The sequence below is a fragment of the Lactuca saligna genome, chromosome 1, assembly GCF_052625555.1.
Source record: "Lactuca saligna cultivar CGN05327 chromosome 1, ASM5262555v1, whole genome shotgun sequence".
Lineage (NCBI taxonomy): Eukaryota > Viridiplantae > Streptophyta > Magnoliopsida > Asterales > Asteraceae > Lactuca > Lactuca saligna.
The window spans coordinates 126861011-126886812 of NC_136417.1; the positions used below are offsets into that span (position 1 = coordinate 126861011).

The following is a 25802-nucleotide window of genomic DNA, read 5'->3' on the forward strand; positions in this document are numbered from 1 at the left end:
CACTTGACAGCATGGGGTTTCGTGACCCGAACTTCAGAAATTCATATATTTTGCATACGAGCTCCGTTTTTGACGTTATTTATATCCACGCGTAGGTAAAAACACGATCTACAACTTTCATTTAGACTTCATCGGCTAATTTTCAATTTATTTTTAATATTATATTTTTAACAGGCCGGGACAGGAAAAGTCCGTTAAAAATCCATAACTTTTTCATCCGATGTTAGTTTTAGTCATAATTTTTACCGTTGTAATACTATTGATGAGATCTTCGATTCTCATTTAGTTCATGTTGGCAAAAAGTCTCTCGATCTCTATTTCGAGTTTTTAGCTATCTACTGCTACGTCCGAAACTTCGAAAAATCATAACTTCCTCATATGAAGTTAGATTTGGGCGTTCTTTTTATGTATGTTCATGGTTTTGGGATATCTATGACTTTCATTTAGATACCTAAGACTAAAAAGTATTTTATTGGAATTTCGCATTTTACACTTAACAGTGTCTTACCGGTATTGTCGCGGATCTTCGATTGGTCATAACTTCTTCGTTATAACTCGGATTTTAGTGTTCTCTATAGTTCCAAAAACCTTGTTACGATATCTAACACTTCATTCAACCCAAATAAGCTTTTAGGAAGGTTAAATTTTGACCTAAATTTGACTGGTGTTACATTATATTGACCTGAAATATCGGGTTGTTACAGTGTTAGTTTCGTTCTGAATGCCATTGGAACCTTCACCTTCAAATCTCCCACCATTCCAAACTTAGTAAGTATGGTCTTTGTATAAGCCTCCTGATTGATAAAGATACCTTCTGGAATCTGACTTATATTCAAGCCAAGGAAAAAGTTAATCGGACCCATGGAGCTCGTCTCAAACTTAGTTTCCATCAACTTTCGGAACTCAACAGTTAAGCTAGGGTTAGTTGATCCAAAGATGATGTCATCAACGTAAATTTGGATGATCATCAAGCGGTCACCATCTTTCTTGCAAAAGAAGGTTGGGTCGACTGATCTTTGTTTAAATTTAGCTTATTTTAAAAAGCGAGTAAGAGTTTTGTACTAGGCTCTTAGAGCTTGCTTTAGACCATAAACTGCTTTATCCATAATGTAATAGTGATTGGAAAATTTTCTTTTACGAACCTTGAAGGTTGTTCCAAATACATTGTTTCTTCTAGTCCCTCGTTCAGAAAGGCACACTTGACATCCATCTGATATAGTTTAAAGTTCTTGTGTGTTGCATATGCCAGAAAGATGCGAACCGATTCCAGTCTTACAAATGGTGCGAAGGTTTCTTCGTAGTCAATGCCTTCTTCTTGGCAATACCCCTTAATTACTAACTGCGCCTTGTTTCGAATCACATTTCCCTCTTTTTCTAGCTTCTTATGAAACACCCATTTTAGCCCAACAATATATGCATCCTTTGAAATGGGAATAACTCCTCTAGACCTTGTTTCGTTTGAATCATTGAGCTCCTCCTACATTGCTTAGACCCAACCAGAATGATCAAGAGAAATTTGAACATTTTTAGGTTCAATTTTGGAGATAAAACGAGTTGAACATACAATATTCCACTTTATTGAATAATGCAGTCTGCTTCGCCTTTTGTTGTGCTCTAGTAAGAACTCCTGAAGATTAATCTCCTATTACATGTGATATGTGCATATTTAGCTATCTATTTAGTTTAGATTTTCATTATTTGTTAGCTAATTATTTACATATTATGGACAAAAGGTGCTTAATAGTGTTCAAATTGTATTTTCACTCCAAAAGATATGCTCGGAAGCAAAAGGAAGCAGGAGAAGTAGTTGGAAGTTCGGGAGTTGAAACAAAGAAGAAAAATGCCAAAAACAAGAAGGACTCGACGAGTCAGATCGAAGATTCACGAAGATCTAGAAGTCCTTTCCGTACACGGATTTTTAATGAGGGACTCGGCGAGTTGGGACCTTGACTCGACGAGTCACCTCTGATTCCAGAAAAAATATAAATAGGGACTTTGAGATCGAGATGGGGACTTCTCTGAAACCCTAGGAGGCTCAGATTGCGATTGAAGGTGCTACTAGACCGGGAGAAGCGGAGGAATCAACCCTAAGTTCAATTTTGAAGAAGATTAAGGAAAATTCTAGTTTATTCATAGTTAAGCTTTTGATTAAATCATGATTGAACTAATTGAATTCGTTTTTGAGTTTGTTTTTACTGCAATTATGAACTAAAACTTTTATCTTCTATCTAAGGTAGATGATTTTGTGAATATGGAGTGATTTTATGGTTAGGATTAATTTTAATTGGTGATATTGTTTTGTTAAGCTTGTTAAAGAACCTCATATGTTAATAATAAATATTTTCTGTTAATAAATCAGTAATTAAGTTGTATGAACATCTCTTAGTTATTAATTTCATATTATTTATGTGATCACATAGTTATATGTCTAGGAATAACGAATGTGAAACTATAATTAATTAGAAGATAGGTAAGTTAATATGTGAGCCTGTGTGATACACCATCAACAAGAGGTTAATTGAACCACCAATTTAATTAACCATTACAAGTCTTACTTAACCCAAATTAATTAACTAGGGAACTTATTAATTTAAACAACTGGCCACTGCTTGAATTAATCTGTTTTCTAAGAATTATCAATAACGAACGTGAACCTAATCATCTCAATCGGTATCCAATAAAAAGTTAATCTGATACATTTACCATAAAATCAACCATAGGATCGAATAATTCGAACCTAAATAGAAGTCTTCTTTATCATTAAATTTAGTTGCAATTTAATTGTTTAGCTTTTAGTTGCTTAGTTAAGTGTTAGTTAAGTTTCTGGTCTTGTAAAACTAGAGAAAACCTTACTTTTTATTACTTGTTCTTAGATAATATTAGTAATTAGTTTAATTTATGTTCCCTAAGCTCGATACCCTACTTATTTAACTAAACAACAATTGATATGTCCACTGCCTTTGTGTATGTAATTTATAATTAAAGAGTAGGATAAAACTTAGTTCGTTTCACACACATCAAGTTTTTGGCGCCGTTGCCGGGGAGCGGTTTAAAAATTAATACTAATTTCTAGGTTTATCGATCCTTTGTGTGAGATCTATCTTGCACAAAGTTATTTCTTAAGTAATTTAGTAATTAGGATAGTGTCACACCCCGAAACCGAAGGCGGAAACGTTCCGAGGTGGAGGACATCATTCGTAATATCACAACCAATGTACATAGCAAGCATAGTAAACACAACCATTACATTACATAGAATATTTACATTTGTTTGAAAGCGAAGTAATACATGTTTTATATATGCATCATTATAACAAAAGTAAATACGAGACTTGTATACGCTTCGCCTTCTCTAAAAGAACGCGGGATACGTGTCTAACGAGAACCTGAGAATAGAAGCAGTTTTAAAATACCGGCATAAAGCTGGTGAGTTCATAAGCATGTTTGTAAGGAAAACTAGTTATTTAATCTTGTGATAAATACTTCATTTCATTTGATAAAGATTGTTGTAATATCGAAAACCATTGTTACTGAGTTATGAATTACATATGCATGTTTTCCCAGAAAATCCCATATTTTCTAACATGTAAGTCGATTTCCATAAGATAAGAAAAACCCTGACTAATCACCAGTAAGTTAAGAAAAAACCATAAGTTATGATCCCTAGATTACCCTCCAGTACGAAAGTAGGTAGTTTTAATACATAAAACTATAGATTAAGATCCCTAGAATACCCTCCAGTATGAAAGTAGGTGGTTTTAGTACATAAAACTATAGATTAAGATCCCTGGAATACCCTCCAGTACGAAAGTAGGTAGTTTTATTACATAAATAAAACTATAGAAGAAAGAAAGAAATCCGTGAATAAAGTTAGTTAGTTTAATATGTATTGTGAGTCGTATAACCATATTGATTTGACCCGTGACCTCCTTGACGTTCTTCAGGCATCGTTCAATTCCAAAATTTGTCACCCCAGGCGTGCCCGCCTAACTGTAGCTAGCAGTTTAGGTGTGAGATTGTCAGTCCCGAATAGATCTATCCACAAATTTCACGTTCTCCCTCCAGGAGACTCTAGTTATACTTCCGGAGAGTATTTACTGGTACCCCGAAGGGTATAACGAAGACGAGTCTCACAAGCTAGTATTAACTGATTCACGGGATAATAGATCATTCTTGAGTTTCAAAATCGTTTGGTACAAGGTAGAGTGTAAATAATGAAATACGAGATAATTATTTAGCATGATACTCTAGATTAAACATGGATAAACTAAATCAGACATAGTTTATATTATTGACTTTGCACGAAATCTAAATCCGTAAAACAAGTAATGAAGATCCCAAATTATTCCCATAATAATTTGAATGATTTGATAAGTTCCCACGTTGTTTGAAAACTATGTAATTATATTCCGAAAATCTCCCTTATGCTCTGCATATTACAAAAGGGATTAAGTATCTAAAAGTTTGCAGAAAATTGTATAATTACATCAGTTTTAAGTTTCAAAAACCTTTATGATTTGCTTGTATTCCCCTCCCCCCCCCCCTGAAAACATGAAAAACTCGGAAAAAGTGTAGGGGTATGAACTCACCAGACGAGAATGTGTTGGGTAGGATGCTAAGTGTCAGTTTAGGGCTTGAACACGCGCGAGGATCCTATGTAACATGAAGAGATACATAATTGTATCTAATAGATATTCAAATACTAATGAAGTAAGATAATACACTCCTAGGCACGAAAACACTTTATCTCAAGTGTTAGGAAGGATACGGGTTGCATCTAAGGGGGTGTAGGGCCTAGATATGGAGTTTACTCTTCAAGAGTAAACTCTTAGAGGAGATTACGGCCCATAGACCATATCCCCATGAGTTTACAGCCATAAAATCATGGGTGGAGTGTTCTTGGTTGCTCAAAGGTCTTATAACACTTGTGGAATTAGGCTAGGTTCAATTCTAGGGCATAGGAAGTGACTAAAGCTTCAATTTGATCACTTTGAGGAGTTAACGACTGTAAACATAGAGTTTACAGCCGTAAACTCTTACTTGGCCCTTTCTTGCATGATTTAGGGTCTCAACAGAAAGAATACAAGGTTTTATGCATTAATCCAAGCCATAAGGGGAAATTAGGGCACCATTTGACCTCCTTAAGGGAGCTTACGCCCAAGGGACCAATCCTTGGCGGCTTTACGGCCATAATCTCCTAAGTTCATGGTTTCCTTGATGTTTAAGGTCCTTACTTCGATGGTTGTTGATTCTAGACATTAACCCAAGCCATAGGAGGTGTTTAAGGGGCAATTTAACACCTTAAAAGGTGTTTATGGTCTATGAATGATTGTTTACTATCCAAGAATGTTCTTGGGCCATAAACTCATGTTTACTCCCAAAATGACAAGTTTTTGGTGTTCTAAACTCATACATGTAAGTCCTTAAGTCATAGCTAAGCACTAGAACTGATTTAGAAGGGTTTTGGGGCTTTAAAACCCCATTTATGGGTGTTTACGATTTTGGAGTGTTCCAGGGCTATAAACACATAACTTTGAGGGTTTTGGATGAGTTAAACATAGATTTGCATGCTAAATAAGCTAAATAACAAGTTAGGATAGATTACTTACAAGTTTGGAGCTTGAAAGAGGTGTTTTTGGATCAAAATTTGAGTTGTAGAGAGAGAGTGTTAAGAGGGTGGAAAAGATTCAAATGAAGGTCTACTCACCCTTATATAGGGTTTGAGTTTGCAGACCGGTGGAAATCTACCCGATACCGTCGATAAATGGAGCTTATGGTCGTACCCGATTAAATGGTCGTAACCTGACGTGGTTGTGAATTAGAAACTTTTAAAAAAAGTATCGAGGGTGTTTCACGTGTTTCTAATGCGTTTGGACACTCATGAAGTCGTAACAAAAGTCTTAATTCAATTAACCTAATTCAAAACATTAACGAAACAAATTAATAAAACAAGCTTTATTGACGAAAACGGGTTACAGTGACGGAATAAATTTCAGGTTGTCACATCATCCCCCCGTTAGAGGGAATTTCGTCCAAAAATTTATAATTAAGATACAAATCATGGATTTGGAAAGAGATGCGGATATTTCTGCTTCATTGAGTCTTCGCGCTCCTAAGTGAGTTCGGGTCCCCGCTTGGCGATCCAGCGAACTGCCACTATCGGGATGCGGCTTTGTTTCGTACGTTTGATTTCTCGATCCATGATTTCGATTGGTTCTTCCACAAAGTTAAGGTTTTTGTTGATCTCGATTTCATCAAGAGGGATCACGAGGGTTTCATCGGATAGGTACTTCTTAAGATTTGAAATGTAGAATAAAGGGTGGAAGTTGCCAAGTTCTTGAGGTAATCGGAGTGTATAGGCTACGGGACCGATCTAGCGAGGATCTCGAAAGGTCCTATGTACGCCGGGTTAAGTTTTACGTGCTTTCCAAAGTGTATCATGCCTTTCCAGGGCGAGATCTTCAACAGGACACGATCTCCAACCTGGGATTCCAAGGGTTTTCATCGTTTATCAGCGTAGCTCTTTTGTCTGTCTCGTGAAGCTTTCAGTCGTTCTCGGATTTGGATAATCTTTTCGGTGGTTTCACGGATGATTTCAGGACCAGTGAGAGCACTATCGGGAACTCGACTCTTGGCTAGTTGCGTGTCCCCTACCTCGGCCCAACACAGAGGGAGCCTGTATTTACGACCATAGAGAGCTTTGAGCGGGGCAGCCTTGATAGTTGATACTGGTGTGATAGCTATTGTTATACGATAACTCGATCAAGGGTAAATGGGTGTCCCACGACTTTCCGAAATCGATGACACATGCTCTCAACATGTCTTCTAAGGTCTGGATAGTTCTCTCACTCTACCCATTTATCTGAGGATGATAAGCTGTACTCATATCCAGCTTAGTTCCAAGAGCCTTCTGAAGGGACTGCCAAAATCTTGATGTAAACCTGCTATCTCGATCGGAGTTAATGGACACATGCACATAGTGCAGTCGGACTATCTCTTGAATGTAGATCCGCGTGAGTCTTTCCATCTTGAATGATTCTTTAATCGGTAGGAAGTGAGCGGATTTTGTCAATCGGTCAACAATTACCCAAATGGTATCGTACCCAGTCGGAGATTTGGGTAGCTTGGTGATGAAATCCATAGTAATCATATCCCATTTCCACTCAGATATCTCGAGTTGCTGGAGCTGACCCGAGCGCTTCTGATACTCAAAATTTACTTTGGCGCAAGTTAAACACTTGCCCACGAAGGTAGCAATTTCGGCTTTCATGTTTGGCCACCAGTATTGTTTCTTGAGATCCAGGTACATCTTATCCGAACCTGGGTGCACAGAGTATCTGGTCTTGTGAGCTTTGTTCATAACAACTTCCCTGAAACCTCCGAACTTTGGGGTCCAGATTCGATCCATGAAACAGTAGACTCCGTCACCTCTGATCTCAAATTTCTTATCCATTCCACTCAAGGCTTCATTCAACACATTCTCTGGTTTTAGGGCTTCCAACTAAGCTTCTCGGATCTATGTGGATAAGTGGGAATGAATGGTCATTGTCAAAGTCTTCACCTTGTTGCCTAAGCTTTCCTTTCGGCTAAGGGCATCTGCTACCACATTGGCCTTGTCGGGATGGTAGCGGATTTCTCACTCATAATCACTGAGCAGCTCTACCCATCGCCGTTGTCTCATATTTATGTCCTTGTGATTGAAGATGTGTTGTAGGCTTTTATAGTCAGTGAAGATCGTGCACTTGGTTCCGTAGAGATAATCTCCAAATCTTCAGTGCGAAGACCACTGCTCCTAACTCCAGGTTGTGAGTTGTGTAGTTAACTTCGTGTGCCTTTAGCTGTCTCGAGGTATAAGCGATAACTTTTCCTCTTTGCATAACCACATAGCCTAAGCCCTGATTGGACGCATCACAATAGACAACAAAATCCTTTGTCCCTTCGGGCAGGGATAGGATAGGTGCGCTGCACAAGGCTCGCTTTAAAGTTTGAAAGGCAGTATCTTGCTTTTCACTCCAATAAAAGGGTACACCTTTCTATGTCAGAGTGGTTAGGGGTTTGGCGATTCTGGAAAAATTCTGAATGAATCTACGATAATAGCTAGCGAGACCTAGGAATTGACGGATTTCTGTGGGTGTCTTCGGTGCCGACCAATTCTCTATCGCCTTGATTTTGAACGGGTCCACATGTATACCCTCCTCGCTTACCACGTGACCAAGGAAAGCTACCTTCCGAATCCAGAATTCTCACTTGGAGAATTTCGTGTGTAGCTTTTCCGATCTAAGAGTTTCCAACACTAACCTCAAATGTTGTTTGTGATCTTCTTCGCTTCTGGAATAGACAAGTATGTCATCAATCAACACGATAACGAACTTGTCCAGAAAGGGGCGACACACCCGGTTCATCAGGTCCATGAACACTGTCGGTGCGTTGGTTAGACCGAAGGGCATCACTACGAACTCATAGTGACCATATCGAGTCCTGAATGCCGTCTTGGAAATATCACTCTCGTGAAATTCTCACTTGGAGAATTTCGTGTATAGCTTTTCCGATCTAAGAGTTTCCAACACTAACCTCAAATGTTGTTTGTGATCTTCTTTGCTTCTGGAATAGACAAGTATGTCATCAATCAACACGATAACGAACGTGTCCAGAAAGGGGCAACACACCCGGTTCATCAGGTCCATGAACACTGCCGGTGCGTTGGTTAGACCGAAGGGCATCACTACGAACTCATAGTGACCATATCGAGTCCTGAATGCCGTCTTGGAAATATCACTCTCGTGAACTCAAAGTTGATGGTATCCTGACCTAAGGTCTATCTTTGAGAAGTAATTGGCTCCCTGAAGTTGATCAAAAAGGTCGTCTATTCGAGGAAGACGATAACGGTTTTTGACGATCAACTTATTCAACTCGCGGTTGTTTATATACATCTGAAAGGATCCATCTTTCTTCTTCACAAATAATACCGGGGCTCCCCAGGGTGAGGAACTCGGTCTGATGAACCCTTTACTAAGTAGCTCATTGAGATGGCTGGATAACTCCTATGTTTCTGCTGGTGCTAAGCGATATGGGGACTTGGCTACAGGATTTGCTCCAGGAATTAGGTCGATGCAAAATTCGACTTGGCGTTTAGGAGGAATTCCCGAGAGTTCTTTGGGAAAGACATTAGGAAAGTTGCAGACATTGGGGATGCTCTCGAGGTCTTTAACTTCCTGTTTCTCGTTGATCACATGAGCTAGGAATGCATGACACTCCTTTCGCATATGTTTTTGAGCTTTAATGCAGGATATTATGCGAAGATTGGAGCTAAGTTTATCATCGTGATCATGAGAGTCTGATCAGAGGGAAGATTTAGACGGATGGATTTTTCGTAACAAAGGATATCAGCATGATTGGGACTCAACCAATCCATGCCAATGATAACATCGAAGCTCTTTATGGAAACCAACATTAGGTCGATGGGGAAGGAATGATTGTTTAGGGTAAGGGTACAGCCTATGAATATATCGTTAGCGTTCTCTTTTTCACCGTTATCTATCTCGACGGTAAATGTTTCGGTTAGTGGTTGGACTATGTTTAAGGAGATGTTTGAATGAATGGCTAACAAAACTTCTTTCAGCACCAGAACTGAAAAGGATACAAGCATAAGAGTTGTCGAGAAGGAACGTACCCGAGACAACGGTGGAATCGATGACTGCCTCATCTCGTACCATAGTTAAAACTCTCCCAGTGTTGTTGGTTGTTGCTGCCTTGGGGAAGTTTCGCTTGAAATGCCCAACTTCACCGCAACCGTAGCAGGCCTGACCGACACCCATTCCAGAAGTTTGATTGGTTGGTTGGGCTGGGTTTCTACAGTTTCGAGCAATGTGGCCCTTCTTGCCATAGTTTCTACAGTTTCTACAGTTTTGGGCAGAGCTTTTTCATGACAAGGCTCGAGAGTACGATGGTGGTAACTGCACTTGCTGCACCAGGGGAGGGTACCAATGTATCCACTGGTAGGAGCTTGAGCTGTAGGAGCGGCGGCATGAGTTGTAGCAGCGTGAACTGCCATAGTTTGCTGTTTCTTCGAGGATCCTTGTGAACCCTGACCCTTCCGTTTGTTCCAGAATTTCTTTTTATTTTCACCGCTCCCTTTAGCCGGTTCAGGAACGGTGGCCACTTCCTCGAGATCGTCACCATGATCAATCAGAGTTTGCGCCAAGCATTTAGCGCTATCAAATGTGTTTGGCTTCGCAGCCAAAACATTTCCCTTGGTTGGATGGGTCAGCCCCCAGATGAATCTCTCAATCTTTTTTCTTTCCAGAGTAACCATTCCAGGATAGAGAAGTGCTAGGTCATCAAATCTGGAAGGGTAAGCAGCGAAATCAGAACCCTTCATCTTTAGGTTCTAGAGTTCATGTTCTAGTTTCTGCATTTCGCCCCGCGGGAAGTACTCAACAAGTAGGAGCTCTTTCATGCTCTCACAACCCATATAATTGGCTACAGGTAGGGTTAAAGATTTGACTCGGCCATTCCACCAAGTTAGGGCTTTATCGGTGAAAGTGCTGGCGGCGAACTTCACCTTGTTAGCTTCAGAACAGACACAGATTTCGAAAATAGACTTGATTGTCTCAAACCATCGAGTCAGAGAAATAACACCTCAAGTGCCACTGAAAGGTGTGGGTTTCGCGTTCATAAAATCTTTGTAGGAACACTCCTTCTGGTGTCCCTGACTACCTTCCTGGTTTTGGGGTGAGTACCACCTCCTGGCCCGCCTGAACCACTGGGGTTCATTTGTGACATGGCAGCAGCCACAACAGCAGTAACAACTGCTTGGAACATGGCGGGATCAAATGGAGGAGGTGGTGGAGGAGGAATTTTGTTTCTTGAGTTGGGTCTTCTTCTTGGAGGTATCTTGATCTAAAATGATCAGGAAAGAAAGGATGGTAAGTCCTCTGAATTGAGTCAAGAGATATGAAACAAGAGATATCTCACTATGACAAATAATGTCTTCTACTATGCGATAATATATAGGAAAACTACCAAAGCAAGGAAATTTATCGCTAAGGGAAATGAGAATTAACACTTGAATGAGGATTTCTATAACGAAGTTGGCTCTAGAAAATACTCCCATAGTATTTTATGTTTCGTTGAGATGATGACTCATTGTTTGGATATTAGGTAAGTTTTAGGCCTGCTGCACACCACAATCACTCCCAAGCACATGTTGGCCACGTCTCGAATGAATATAGTTGATCAAGCTATATAGACCCTAGACACGACTACATAACCGCCCAGATTTAACCGCAGTGTACAACACCCAATTACTTATGTTTTGTTCCACTCGTGGTTACGGTTTCTGGCGTTTAGATATTCTTGTATACTTGGAGTAAAAATACTTATATTTTTAAAGTATACTTTTTAGTTCAGAGCACTTCGGCCCGTTAGTGTTTATAGTTATATACCATGTAAGGTTCGATATACTTAGTTCACTATAAACAAGGTCTCTGATACAGATTTGTCACACCTCGAAACCGAAGGCGGAAACGTTCCAGGGCGGAGGACGTCATGCGTAGTATCACAACCAATGTACATAGCAAGCATAGTAAACACAACCATTACATTACATAGAATATTTACATTTGTTTGAAAGCGAAGTAATACATGTTTTATATATACATCAGTGTAACAAAAGTAAAGATGAGACTTCTATACGCTTCGTCTTCTCCAAAAGAACGCGGGATACCTGTCTAACGAGAACCTGAGAATACAAGCAATTTCAAAATATCAGCATAAAGCTGGTGAGTTCATAAGCATGTTTGTAAGGAAAACCGGTTATTTAATCTTGTGATAAATACTTCGTTTCCTTTGATAAAGATTGTTGTAATATCGAAAACCATTGTTACTGAGTTATGAATTACATATGCATGTTTTCCCAGAAAATCCCATATTTTCTAACATGTAAGTCGATTTCCATAAGATAAGAAAACCCTGACTAATCACCAGTAAGTTAAGAAAAAACCATAAGTTATGATCCTTGGATTACCCTCCAGTACGAAAGTAGGTAGTTTTAATACATAAAACTATAGATTAAGATCCCTAGAATACCCTCCAGTACGAAAGTAGGTGGTTTTAGTACATAAAACTATAGATTAAGATCCTTGGAATACCCTCCAGTACGAAAGTAGGTAGTTTTATTACATAAATAAAACTATAGAAGAAAGAAAGAAATCCGTGAATAAATTTAGTTAGTTTAATACGTATTGTGAGTCGTATAACCATACTGATTTGACCCATGACCTCCTTGACGTTCTTCAGGCGTCGTTCGATTCCAAAATTTGTCACCCCAGGCGTGCCCACCTAACTGTAGCTAGCAGTTTAGGTGTGAGATTGTCAGTCCCGAATAGACCTATCCACAAATTTCACGTTCTCCCTCCAAGAGACTCTAGTTATACTTCCGGAGAGGATTTACTGGTACCCCGAAGGGAATAACGAAGACAAGTCTCACAAGCTAGTATTAACTGATTCACGGGATAATAGATCATTCTCGAGTTTCAAAATCGTTTGGTACAAGGTAGAGTGTAAATAATGAAATACGAGATAATTATTTAGCATGATACTCTAGATTAAACATGGATAAACTAAATCAGACATAGTTTATATTATTGACTTTGCACGAAATCTGAATCCGTAAAACAAGTAATGAAGATCCCAAATTATTCCCATAATAATTTGAATGATTTGATAAGTTCCCACGTTGTTTGAAAACTATGTAATTATATTCCGAAAATCTCCCTTATGCTCTGTATATTACAAAAGGGATTAAGTATCTAAAAGTTTGTTAGAAAATCCTATAACTACATCAGTTTTAAGTTTCAAAAACCTTTATGATTTGCTTGTATCCCCCCCTGAAAACATGAAAAACTCGGAAAAAGTGTAGGGGTATGAACTCACCAGACGAGAATGTGTTGGGTAGGATGCTAAGTGTCAGTTTAGGGCTTGAACACGCGCGAGGATCCTATGTAACATGAAGAGATACATAATTGTATCTAATAGATATTAAACTACTAATTAAGTAAGATAATACACTCCCAGGCCCGAAAACACTTTATCTCAAGTGTTAGGAAGGATACGGGTTGCATCTAAGGGGGTTTAGGGCCTACATATGGAGTTTACTCTTCAAGAGTAAACTCTTAGAGGAGATTACGGCCCATAGACCATATCCCCATGAGTTTACGGCCGTAAACGCATAGGTGGAGTGTTCTCGGTTGCTCAAAGGTCTGATAACACTTGTGGAATTAGGCTAGGTTTAATTTGTTGGATTTTGAGCATTCTAACACTCCTAAGTGTACATGTAACCCTAAATACCTTGGATCTATGTTTTCTCTATTATACATGCAAATAAGAACTTTCCAAGGTATTATCCTAATCTAGCATACAAAACAATGAATGTAACAAGATAGAATACATACCTCTTTGATGTAGGAAGTCTTCATGAAGCTTGAATGCCTAGTGCCCCAAGTGTGACACCTAAAATGGTTCACACAACACCAAATACACTTGGAATAACTTGAGAGAATTCTACACTTCATGAAAATCGGCTAGCCCTCTCTAGAATGATACTAGTCGCCGATTTGGTCAAGAATAAGATCTTTATATAGTGTTACAATTAGGGTAAACCCTAATTATCATGACTTTCCATTTCCTTGGATCCATGGGTTCAAATACACCATGGAGCATCCATGGACCATCCTATGGGTTTTACCCCAACTTGATTATCCATGGAGCATTAGCCCACTATACAAGTATGGATGATTACACAATCAACCCATATATTTAATTAGTCTTCTTTTGATCACTTAATTAATCCTAGATTAACTCTTTATCAATACTAATTAAATAATCTTATTATTCTTATTATTAATATACTAGAACTTATAATATATTAATAACCATAAGTGTCTTATTTCTCTTATTATAGTCTATCCAAATGCATGATGCCATGCAACCCAAATGGACCATGCCGGGTCGGGTCAAGTCTTACCAATTATAGTTATGGACTTAGACATTAATCCAACAGTCTCCCACTTGGATAAGTCTAAAACTAATATTGCATATGACTTCAGGAACCGACTGGCAATCGTAGCTCTCAAAAGCTTCTGTCGAACTCTGACCTTGTAGATGAACTCTGACCTTTGTCAGTAACTTGTCCATTAGATAAGGGATCATATATTCCTCCATTCTAGATATCGTATGGAATGATACATGGATTATAATCATTCTCTCTGTCCATTTGTTGTTTCCCGATTTCCGATTTATGATGACTGACTAATTGAACAAATCAAATCAGTCCTGGCCCGGCCGAGCACTTCCATTTGTCATCATCAAATCATTGAGGGGCCCACAGATATCGCTTTTATCCCAAAGGTAAAAGGAATGGATAAACTTAGACTCATATGCTTGTTCTACTACTTGTTGAATCATACACAAAGGCACGTTTTATAGCACTGAGTTACCAAATGCGTTTTTGTGCAATCAATGTACAACCAACTCATAGTGACAACTCATATCTCTAGGTTTGAAGAATATAAGATATTATCGTCTCATGATCACTCGTGATAAAATCCATGAAATGATTCCAATGAGCGCGGTTTGAATCCAATACTCAGAACTTATGAGCACTCATGAGTGTTGTAGCCCTTTGTCCAACACCTTAGACCTCTAGAAGCCAACTCATGACAGTCTTAGTTCATATCTACTTCCAACATATGACCGACTGTGGATGGTTTGAATAACTTAGCCATTTCAGAATAATAACATAGTTTATTCGGGAAGTCTAAACATGCAAAGTGAAACACAATAATAATTGAATCCAATATGGTATCAAAACCTATGAACATAAATAAAACACCTTTTATTTATCACCATATGATTACACATTATTCATTGTATACTGTTTCAGCTATCAACTTTATTCTTGAATTTAAAACAATATTTGTCCCATGCTCCAAGCATGTACACTATGTTTTCTAAACACTAGTCATGCCATACACCAAGTATGCATACTATGTTTGTTTATGATCTTTACTTTGTGAACTAGATCAATTGACCATAACTTCAATGATTCTCTTTTCATAGTCCTAAATCCTTACTGCAAATGCAAGAATTCCAAATTCATGCCATTTACTCAAATCTGTTAGATTCTAAACTTATATGCATTGATCCTCTTGTAATGATTATGCACAAAGTCACAAGGACTCGACAACAAACATTACAAAGTGTTCCTAAGGAGATCAACTCCTTGAAAACATCCTTCTTGCATTAATTTTCTTTAATCTTACACAGATTCGAATTTCTAACTTTGAAACATTTCCAGATTCATTTTGACTATCACTTATGAACAAGAGTTGCCTCCTTACAGATTATGTCAATATCGTCCTTCCAGAATTATCACTATACTTCCAACTGTCCTTGAGCAACCAATCTTTGGTAAACCTTAGATTGTCCTCGACAATTGTTTAATCCTTTAGTCATATCCAGTTCTAAACCTTTTCCCTTCTTAATGCCCCAGGCATTTGGGAACTTTTAGAACGGATAACTATAGCACATGTAATCGATCCTATATCCGAAGCATATGGGACACGATTCATGATGTCTCACATATAGACTAAACTAGTCTTTTGCTATAACATTTCCATTTCTATTTGCCAAGTTCTCATAATTCAGATTATGAAAAGGGATGCTGTAATCATAATCGAATTTAAGAATGCAAATAATGGACCCATATACAGAATTTCCTTATGTTGAGCCATTCCAACATGAAATTCATATATATGTCATTGACTAAATGATTAAATCCTCATGATCTAAGCTTATAGATTTGAGCTGAAGTATAGTTTCCTCTCCCTTAATTATAGCAAAACAACTTTTCCCAATTGAAACCTTTTATTTTCTATAATTAACATTGCTAACTTGCAATACTTATCATAATTATCATGCTCCCACTAACATGATGATTATTAACATAACACTTATGCTCCCACTAGCTTTGACATGTTCTCAGAAATCAGCTGACTTTCTTACCAAAGTTCAGATTTCTGATACCAGATTGTTTTGATAAAACTTTATCAAAATCATACACCTTCCCTTAGATAGCAGACTTGTGTGTCTAAACAATTATGAAGAGGGATGCCGTAATCATAATGGTTAGACCTTTTTGCCACTTCTCACAAGTCCAAGTTAGTGTGTCGGTAAACCACACACGCTCCACTAACGACTTTGAGAATGCAAATATCACAATTGCTATCTAGCTAAAATCAACTTAGTGAAAGTGTTTCCTCACCATCATTTTCATGAATCGGAGAGAAACCTTATGACACTTAGATTTAATGGTGTATGTGTTCTTATCCATGTGAATTGTCAAAACCATAGTCACTTGACAAGGATATTCACAAATCCAAACTCATATGGAAAGAAATCAATCTTAATTTCTTGCCACCTATCAGCTCAAGGGTCTGCCATTGCTTCCAAGTTGTTGTGCAACCAATTGAGAACTCTAAGAACTCATATGCAAAGCCAACTTTAACTGGAATGGGCATAGAATATGTCAACACGATAGGTTATAAACCTCAAGTCGTGTGCTAGTGAAGAACTTCAGGTTCTATTCTTGATTAGTTCTTGAGACTTTTAAGACTCCCACTATCCTCTTGAGCTATAAGACTCGCTTGTCAAACATCCAAGAGATAGTGTGGATTCTAACCAAGACAAACACTTCACAAAATTGGCCTAAATTGGTCTTTGTTTTATCCAAAACATCACAACTTACCAATTTCAAATGTATAAGAGTAGAAAACTTTTACTCTTACATTTGACAAGTGTTTTAAACCTTCTTTGAGACATGTCACTCAAGTTACAATCTTGGAGTATGACTCTAAGACTTGTATTGGAACAAAGTATGACTCATCTTCTTGATTTAACCATTTCATCAATTCAAGTCCCTCTTTTTAGTCATAAGAATGCACTAAGATTTCCTTAGAGAAATAATTTTGATATGGTTTCTTAATCGTTAAGATGATCACAAAAAATGATACTAAAGTACTCTCCCATCTTTTCAGATTTGAGAAACTTTTATCCTTCTGCCTAACTTGATTCTTCTTATTCGCTCTGCCTTACATTGGAACCTTTTTCCATTGTCTTAGAATTACACTTAAGCTTGTAAGTATAAGCATATTTACTGAAGTTTAGTAAATTATGACGAATAATCTTATTGATCTTTTGTGGTGGACTTGACCAGTGCACAAGAATGTGTACTCGATCCCTTAGTCCTTTACTTGACTCACACATCCATGTGAACAAGTAATTAGTCTTAATTTTCCAATACTTGAAAGTTCTCATTCATCATGCTATACAACTTGCATGATTCCAAGTTCCGGTCCAATTGAGACTTGAGTGATGAGAATCTTTCCTTATTTGGTAAATTTAGACATTACCACAAATGAAGGAATCAATTTCATATTTCCACTCTTGCTATTAATGGAATCATATAAGCAACAATTTTTTTTCCTTAAATTCCATTGTAAGGATATTTTAAAATAAATAAAATCAAAAATTTTCTTTTATTTTAAAACTATGCGGAAAAACTTATCCTTACAATCTATATGAAAACTTGTTGTTATCTATTCCTAAGCAAGATCTCATAACTCCTACGAAGTAGCTCAAGAATCCGATCTTCAAACTACGCGATAGAAATCCATCTATGCGATCAGATTCAACATATTCTTTCTTTAAGTTTCTTCACTTTTCTTTGATTCTTAAAACATTACCATGTGACCCAGTCACATCATGTATCAGGAATCTCAGAATAGAAACTTAACAGAGTTAGATAGTGGAGTTTACCTAAAGTAGAGTCAAACTTATTGACTTTAACCTCCTTAGGTAAATTTGACAGCTTTGCAACCAATGCCCCTTCCTTTGGTAATAGAAACATATGGGCCCTTTGATAATGGTACACGGGACTATCACAGACTTAGCTTTTCTCTTTACCATTTGTTCAACCGAGTTGACTATGGCCGATCCCTTTCCATTGGGAAGAGAATGCTTTTCTGGATTTCCTGTGTCACTATTGTCAATGTCCATCAAGTTTTAAGGAAGTTGATCTTAACAAATAAATAAGATCATTAAGGGTCTTGTCATAGTCTGTTTCATAGGTGTTCCAAAAGAACTCACTATGTAACTTAGAAAGTAGTTGAACCACCAACTTTCTCAAGACTTTGACACCCTTCTCTCCCGGCTTGTCAATATGTGACTACATCTCCAAGATGTGATCACACCTAGACCTTGCCTTGCCAATAGGGCTTGAGTGACTTTGAACTTGTGGGTTAGGGAGAATAATTTGAGGAGGTGAAAGAAGTATGATTTCCAAGGGACATCATCTTCATTTAGAAAAGCTTGTTTCAAGAGATTTGGGAAGACCATAAATGTCTAAACCAGACATGTTTTGGGAGATATTCAAGATAGTTGATCTAAAGTCCTTAATATGACACCCAATATGAAATATTAAGGCTAGGACCCAACAAACTATTTTATAACTTAGAAGAGGGATGCCGTAATCCAAGATATAAAATATTTGAAGGTAGGTGAATGACGATTCACCAATTTCCACCATGAAAAACGAAATAGTAATTAGGTTTTAATTGGTTTTGAAACTCCCAGATCTTTGAGATTCATTGAACTGTTCAATGGCATGTTTCAATCTCGAGTGTGCCCTTCAGGTTTTGTGACTGGGATGCCGAGGATCACAAAACAAGGTGTGAAGTAACCATGCAAATACTTGGTACCGTTAAGTGTTTACCCCTCAATCGATGTGCCGGTTAACCACACACGCTCCATCGATACTATGATAAACATTAAGTTAGCCTTTGCCCACCTTGTTAAATACGAGTTAGTGTGCCGGTTAACCACACACGCTCCACTAACCGACTTAAACAAAGTGCAAAGTGTAATTTCATGGATTAGCACCTTATTCCAATTTTCCTAAGTAACTAAGATTGGGTATTTATAAGAGTTTAGTTACTTAGTATTTATCATTAATACTTTTAATGAAGGGAGAATTGTAGTCCTGTTAAACCCGTTCGGCTAACGAACCTCCACCAGTCAAGCAAGCGGTGGGTAAGAGTGGACACCCATTAAGTTGCCATTTTATGGGCAACAACCTTATACCCACCTTATAGACCAGCTTGGTGAATGTGGCGTACTAGCGGTAAGACTGACTTTACTCTTATACATATATATATATATATATATATATATATATATATATATTATTAACTTATAATATTATAAAGTATAAGGGTTGAATTTTAACTCTTTAAAATTCGAAGGGCTAACTTGGAATTAAAGTATTCATAAGTGAAAACTTTTCAAATTCCAAAACTTGAGGGCATGTTTTGAAACTATTCAAAACTAATTAATTCCATAACTTATGTGTTTAAAGTAGTTTTAATCCAAAAACTCTTCAAGTTCCATAACTTGAGGACAAGTTATGGAAGGGTTTAAACTAATAAAAGAATTAACTTTTCTTTATTTTATAACTTATGGAATTAATTAAGGTTACACTTTTTTTATTACTTGATGAAGTGACTCTTGAACTTCCATAACTTGAGGACAAGTTATGGAGTCATAAAACCATTCAATGAGACAAGACTCTTCATTTTTGTAACCTTTGCCAACTTTTATGAGTTTTATGAAACTTAAATGTGACTTTTCATATAACTTGAGGACAAGTTACAAAAACCCATTTTAGAATCAACTCTTAGATTAATTTGGATTGAAAACAACTATTTCACTCAACTTTTCTATTAATCTAAGCAACTCATAAGAACAAGATAATTCAAATCAAACTTTTTCATTTAATTAGCTAATCACTAAACTAATTCAAAACATGAATCTATTGACAATTATCTTTGAAATTGGATTAGCATGAACATTACCACATCAAAAACAAGTTTATAAGTTCAAAAACAACTTAGGGTAATGTTCCTAGTCCATTTCTAGCCAAAAACCTCGAAAATATGCTGTCTGGGGCTCCTACTCGTCGAGTGCATGAATCTACTCGACGAGTAGGATGATTTTACTCATGGACTCGGCGAGTTCATCAGTGGACTCGGCGAGTCCAGTGCCCAGAAAGCCAGAAAATCGAGTTTTTCAGCATTTTTCAGCAATTTGCATCAAGTATAATTGAAAACAAGCCTAGGCTCTGATACCACTGTTGGGTTTTGAGCATTCTAACACTCCTAAGTGTACATGCAACCCAAATACCTTGGATCTATGTTTTCTCTATTATACATGCAAATAAGAACTTTCCAAGGTATTATCCTAATCTAGCATACAAAATAATGAATGTAACAAGATAGAATACATACCTCTTTGATGTAGGAAGTCTTCATGAAGCTTGAGTGCTTAGTGCCCTAAGTGTGACACCTCAAATGGTTCACACAACACCAAATACACTTGGAATAACTTGAGAGAATTCTACACTTCATGAAAATCGGCTAGCCCTCTCTAGAATGATACTAGTCGCCGATTTTGTCAAGAATAAGATCTTTATATAGTGTTACAATTAGGGTAAACCCTAATTGTCATGACTTTCCATTTCCTTGGATCCATGGGTTCAAATACACCATGGAGAATCCATGGACCATCCTATGGGTTTTAGCCCAACTTGATTATCCATGGAGCATTAGCCCACTATACAAGTATGGATGATTACACAATCAACCCATATATTTAATTAGTCTTCTTTTGATCACTTAATTAATCCTAGATTAACTCTTTATCAATACTAATTAAATAATCTTATTATTCTTATTATTAATATACTAGAACTTATAATATATTAATAACCATAAGTGTCTTATTTCTCTCATTATAGTCTATCCAAATGCATGATGCCATGCAACCCAAATGGACCATGCCGGGTCGGGTCAAGTCTTACCAATTATAGTTATGGATATAGACACTAATCCAACATAATTCTAGGGCATAGGAAGTGACTAAAGCTTCAATTTGATCACTTTGAGGAGTTAACGACTGTAAACATAGAGTTTATGGCCGTAAACTCTTACTTGGCCCTTTCTTGCATGATTTAGGGTCTCAAATGAAAGAATACAAGGTTCTATGCATTAATCCAAGCCATAAGGGGAAGTTAGGGCACCATTTGACCTCCTTAAGGGAGTTTAAGGCCAAGGGACCAATCCTTGGGGGGTTTACAGTTGTAATATCCTAAGTTCATGGTTTCCTTGATGTTTAAGGTCCCTACTTCGATGGTGGTTGATTCTAGACATTAACCCAAGCCATAGGAGGTGTTTAAGGGGCAATTTAACACCTTAAAAGGTGTTTATGGTCTATGAATTAGTGTTTACGGTCCAAGAATGTTCTTGGGCCGTAAACTCATGTTTACTCCCCAAATGACAAGTTTTTGGTGTTCTAAACTCATACATGCAAGTCCTTAAGTCATAGTTAAGCACTAGAACTGATTTGGAAGGGTTTTAGGGCTTCAAAAACCCCATTTATTGGTGTTTACGGTTTTGGAGTGTTCTAGGGCCGTAAAAACATAACTTTGAGGGTTTTGGATGATTTAAACATGGATTTGCATGCTAAACAAGCTAAATAACAAGTTAGGATAGATTACTTACGAGTTTGGAGCTTGAAAGAGGTGTTTTTGGATCAAAATTTGAGTTGTTAAGAGAGTGTTAAGAGGGTGGAAAAGCTTCAAATGAAGGTCTACTCACCCTTATATAGGGTTTGAGTTTGCAGCCCGGTGTAAATCTACCCGATACCGTCGTTAAACAGAACTTATGGTCGTACCCGACTAAATGGTCGTAACCCGACGTGGTCGTGAATTAGAAACTTTAAAAAAAAGTATCGAGGGTGTTTCACATGTTTATAATGGGTTTGGACACTCATGAAGTCATAATAAACGTCTTAATTCAATTAACCCAATTCAAAACGTTAACGGAACAAATTAATAAAACGAGCTTTATTGACGGAAACGGGTTATAGTGACGGAATAAATTTTAGGTTGTCACATATAGGTTTTAATAGTTTTCTGTTTTAGAATTTTCATTTATATTTTATTTTCTATTTTTGCCTTGAATTCGCTAGGTGCAGTCGAAGCTACTTGGCGAGTCCATACCTGATTTCCAGTTTCGTGTTTTATTTTATTTTTGTTCGTTTTATGCGTTTTCCTTGTTTTGTTTGCAGACATTACATGACCCGAGTTCGCTCTCAAGAAAAACGTAGACAAAGGTGTTGAAAGTTCAATTCATCCAAGGAAGTAACCTTTCAAGGACCTTTAATCAGTATTCAGAAAGAAGAAAAACAACAAGGAAAGTGGTTCTAGCAGTCAAAAAAGCGAGGAAAGCAATTTTGAACACTTTGAAGGAAATCCAATCCCGGAAGTAACCGATTACGAATCTGAATCCGAAGAAGAAAACAACTTTGGAGACGAACCCGCTAACACCATGGCGAACATTGATGAAGTCCCCATGGGATAATGGAAGAAGAGGACAAGAGATAATACTGGAATGGGACTTGTGGAACCCATTATTCCTGCCACTGCCACTTTCGAGCTAAAGGGCCACATACTTGCTCAACTTAAGGAAATCCTCTTCTACGGTAAAGATCACGAAGACGCTTACAAGCACTTAGACGAGGTCAACGATGTAGCCGACTACTTCAATGTTTCAAATGTGCCTCAAGAAACCATTTTGCTTTGTATGCTTCCCGTCACGTTTAAGGGAGCTGCGAAGGATTGGTTGAAATCACTCCCTCCCGGATCCATCACCACATGGGCTAAGATGAAAGAAGAATTTATTGATCAATTTTGCCCTCCCTCAAAAATAGCCAAGTTAAAGAAAGCCATAAATAACTTTGAACAACAAGCTGGAGAATCCCTTTATGCGGCTTGGGAGAGATATAAATGTTTACTAAGGAATTGCCCACATCATGATCTTAATAGCCAACAAGAAGTCTCCATTTTCTATGATGGTGTGAATGTGACCACAAGGCAACTCCATGATTCGCAAGGACCTCTCACAAAGAAGCCACCCCCGGAAATCAAAGAACTAATTGATGAATTTTCTAGGCACTCTAAAGAATACCATAACCCAAGGAATGAACTAAGTCAAGGGGCGGTGAACTCAATTAATGATAGAATGGCAGAAATGATGGCTAAATTAGAGAGTTTAGATCGAAGAATGACTAAGATGGACTAATCCATCCATGCCATTAGGGTCGGTTGTGACAATTGTAGAGGGCCTCATCTCACTAAAGATTGTGATCTTGACGAGAACGGGAACTGGAGGATGCAAGTGTGTTATTCAAGTGGTGATAGGTATGATGACAATTGGCGGATACCCAAAAATGACTGGCTTCCTTATGATGAGTACAAAAAGGCAAAGGAGGAGAAATTTAAGCAAAAAGAAAGGGGTTTTTATCAAAAAGAGGAACCGGTGTGGGACAAGAAAGTTGACTTGGAAGATATGCTCACAAGATTTGTAGCCGCGTTTGAGAAGAGGCACGATGATACAGATGTTGAAATGAAAGAGCAACGAAATATGTTTAGAGAACATCAAGCTATGATGAAGGATCAGCAAAATATGCTTAGGAATCAGCAAGCATCTATTCATAACATTGAAAAATAGCTAGGTTAGCTTGCACAACGAATCAACCAAAGAGCACCCAATGAACTTCCTAGCAATACCGAGCAAAATCCAAGAATGGCGCCTATGAATGCAATAACAACATATTCTGAGCCAATTTACACTCCTATGATCTCTATCCAGAAGAATCCCAACAAAATGCGAACAAAAGAAGTAATTAGCTGGAATTCGAGAAAACCTGACTTGACTCACCGAGTCGCCAACATGGACCCGACGAGTCGACAACCTGTTAGCAAAAACTGCTCTCTTTTGAAGCCTTACCAACCCTCTTTGCCATTTCCGAGCCGAGCCATACCTGATGAGCAGATTCAAGAATATAGGAGGTTTATGGAGCACATAAAGGCACTCCAAGTAAATATGCCGTTTGTTGAAACGATATTACAAACACTGAAATACGGTAGTTTACTTAAAAACCTCTTTACCACTAGAAGAAATATAGAAGAAGTTGCTGAAATAGTGCTGAGTGAACTGCCAAAAAAGAGGGGCGATCCGGGGAGTATCATCGTACCTTGTCAATTTGGGAACATAATGACCACACAAGCGTTGACGGATTCGGGGGTAAATATTAATATTATGCCATATTCCTTCTTCCAAAAGTTAAACCTTCCAGTCCCAAAGCTAATTCCAATGAAGATTCATCTAGACGACAAAACGATAATACATCCAATGGGAGTATATGAAGATCTCCTTATCAAAATTGATAAATTAGTATTTCCGGTTGACTTCATAATATTAGACATGGAAGAGGACTCTAAAGTACCAATCATTCTTGGGCGACCATTATTGAATACCGCTTGTGCCTTAGTAGATATGTGTGAATCTACGCTAACATTAAGGGTGGGAGATGATTCGGTAATTTTTGAAGCTGAGAAAAAGGAGAAGCACAAAGAGTCAAAAGAAGATAAGGTTTCATCAATAATTTTGGATGATGAATTATTGGAGAGGGAGCTTGCTTACTTGCAAGAGGTCAATCCAAACATATTCTTATTATCCTTGGAAGAGAATTCTGATGTCAAGGGAGATCTGGAGGAGATAGAAAGGTTGATCAAGGAATTTAACTGCAAAGAAAACCTCAAAAGTGTTGAAGACCCTCTGACTCGCCGAGTCGTACCTGCTGACTCGAAAAGTACATGCGAAAAATCCCAATATGATCGAAATCTTAGTCTGCAAGCCATTAGTACCCTTTGTGAACCTGATGTGCATGTTTTTCATAATTACTTAAAGAATTCTCTTAAGGAAAACAAGGCTGTTAAAGATCTTATTAACTTTGAGGATGCAAATTTGGCTTTTCTTGAAACATTTATGGAGAATGATGTGGCTGTCCAAGAGGAGGATAGAGGAAGTTTGGAAGATAAAGGGGATCCTAAAACTTTGAATGGTGATAATCATAACTCTTCTATTGAATCACATATGCTAGATCAAGAAGAGATGTCAATCAAAGGCAAAAGAACCAAGCCTTGTTCCATTGTCTCTAATACGTGTGAAGTTTTCAGTTTCAAAACACCGTATTCTGTAACGACCAAAAAGGCAATCAAGAAAGATGAGAAGGGAAGGGAAACGATGGAGTGTGAAAAGGAAGGAGTGGAGAAAAATAAGCATGGTAAAGGGAAAAAGCGTAAAGCTGAAGAAACCACTGCAAGAAAGAGAATGGAAGAATTGAAGAGGGCATACAAGAGAAAAATCCATTTGTACAAGATGAAGTATAAAGTAGAAAAATAAAGAAGGAGATTCCAATGGAGGAAGCAGCAGAAACGTGAAGCGGGATGGAGTCCAGCTAAAGACTCCTCAAAAAAAGAAGCACTTAACGGGAGGCAACCCGTCAAAAGAGTTTTCTTTTCTTTTCATTTTCGTTTTTTAGTTTTCATTTTGTGATGATTTCTTTTCAATCTTCATATTCGTCCATAAATAATTGCTTGAGGGTAATTAAGGCCTAAGTGTGGGTGTGGTGTTATTTTTGAAGAAGGATTTTTTTAGAAAAGATATGTTTTCAATAGATTAATAGACTCAACGAGTCCTTACGCAGATATGAACTAATTTCGCGACCTGACTCGGCAAGTCCATACGCTGACTCGACGAGTCGACTAAAATTACTGAAAAAAAATA

The 25802-nt window shown here is 37.7% G+C and overlaps 1 non-coding gene across 1 annotated transcript; it reads right to left on the minus strand.

The window, feature by feature from the left end:
* Positions 1-22883: 22883 nt before the first annotated feature.
* LOC145028007 (small nucleolar RNA R71) lies at positions 22884-22990 on the minus strand. Its single transcript, XR_013675766.1, has one exon. It is a non-coding gene; the product is annotated as a small nucleolar RNA R71 (small nucleolar RNA).
* Positions 22991-25802: the final 2812 nt, after the last annotated feature.